A 2154-nucleotide genomic window follows, 5' to 3' on the forward strand; every position below is an offset into this window, starting at 1 on the left:
ACATATACTATATGTGTGGCATACAATGTGTCCTTCCTTTGTTGTCATGATGTAATGGAGTGCATGTACTAAAGTCAAATCCTAAACTAATTGCAGAAAATGAAATGTTTGAAATGAAACCTTAACCTATTGCAAGAAAGAAAGTAAAAGGAAAGAGACAGAAACTCAATGCTAAATCACACCATTTCCTAATTAACTGCCAAGAAACTATGCTTTGCAATAATGCTAAATTATCATGAACCAAGTGCTACTATCTAAGCATGGAAGTAAGAAGCATCAAACATCACTAATGTGCAAGTAAAGAGATTGAACTAAAATTGCTTTTAGTTTTTTTGTCTTTTTATGCAAAATCAAGTATGCAAACTAATTGCTTCTGTGGATGTGAGAGGTGAATTAAGGATGTTTGAGGCTGGCTGGAAGGGTTATGAGATGGTTGGATGGTGTGGAATGGAGTGAGAAAATGCCTAGGATCACTCAAAACTCAAAACCAAAGTTGGGAGATGGATGGATTTGCTCAATAAGCTTGGAGAAGTTTTTTTTGTGAAATGATGAAATTGGTGAGGGTTTAATGACCAAGAAAATCAAATCCAAATTGGATGTGGAAATTTTTTTATTAACTAGGATGTCTTAGGTCCCTATTCCAAGTAGAATCACTCAAAAAGACCTCTGTTAACCCATGCAAAAAAAATAAAAAACATTACTAGTCGAGAATCTAGAAATTCGAGAATTAGTGAGCTAGTAAATCAAAAAAAATATTTAACCAAATAAAGTGCAGATGCAATGGGATAATTTTTTTTATGAACTGGAATGTTTTTGTGATCTAATGCAAGTGGAATCAATTCGATTGAAGCTCATTAGCATGCTCTAAAAAATAACATAAATTTATTGTTCTTTTCTAAAAAGGAGGTCCAACAATCTAGATTTTGGAATAAGAAGACTAATCCAAGAAACTCAATGATTATTATGAACTTCCAAAGCTTTTCCAAGGATGAAATAATGCTTGTGATCCTGCAAAATAACTTACATCAACCATTTAACTCAATCCTACAACAAGAAATCATTAATACTAAATGCAGAAATAGCAAGAAATAAAAACTAGAGATGCATGTGAATAAGAAACGAAAAGAAGGAAAGAAAAAGATACAAAATGGCTATGAGGTTACTGGGATGGCCAAGCCCAAAGAAAATCAGAGACCTATGGAGGAGAACAAGATTTAGAAGCTGAAAATGACACCAATCTTCATTATTTTTATCAATAGAATTACATCCATGAAAGAAAATACAATGGAGCTGTAAGAATACAAGCTCTCTCCATAATAACACTAATGAAAAATCTCTCGCTAGAGGAAAATTCGACTGGGTATTTATACAAGATTATTAGGACTCATTCCCCATGAATGGTGGAATCTTTCCCCACCAAAATCCCTTGATTAGTGGATCTAGTCCCTAATACTAGGAATTTGCATTAAATGGTAGGGAACACATTCCTAGATTTTCTCAATCATTCCCTAGAGGAAAATTCGACTTGTTACTTATACAAAATGATTAAGAATCATTCCTCATGGATGGAGGGAGCTTTCCCCACCGAAATCCCTTGATTACTGGATCTGCTCCCTTGGTTGGTGGATCTGCCCCCTTGATTAGTGGAACACATTACTAGATTTTCTCAATCATTGGAGTTCCAAAATTTGTGCCATCATTCCATAATATCTTGTTGACTTATTATTTATTATTGATCCTCTAGTAGTAGGGAACAAGTCCCTAAATTATCTTCTCCTCCAACTCTTCATAATTTGCTCAATATTCTCATAATATTCCACAAAAATATATTAGGCACAAATATTGAATTATTCATAAACCTTCTGAATGAATATATTAAAGTTAAAAATAAATTATATAATGCAAAAAAAGAGGTTTAATGTGCTGAAGGATGGTCATATGCCTTAATTTATGTTTAAATTAGAGGCACGAGCCTTAATTTATGTCTAATTTAGAGGCTCATCATACCCCCCGCTGAAAGTGTTGCTCATCCTCTAAGCAACTTAGTGACCTCAGTGTGCCTCATCCATGGCCCTAGTGGCCTCTCTCTTGTGCATTAAGAATCTTGGTTGTAAGCTCTGCAAGGACAAGCCCAAAAACATATTTGTTCAAAGA

Source organism: Pinus tabuliformis, chromosome 7 (assembly GCF_031772625.1).
Source record: "Pinus tabuliformis cultivar Carrire ecotype Pingquan chromosome 7, CPIR1, whole genome shotgun sequence".
NCBI lineage: Eukaryota > Viridiplantae > Streptophyta > Pinopsida > Pinales > Pinaceae > Pinus > Pinus tabuliformis.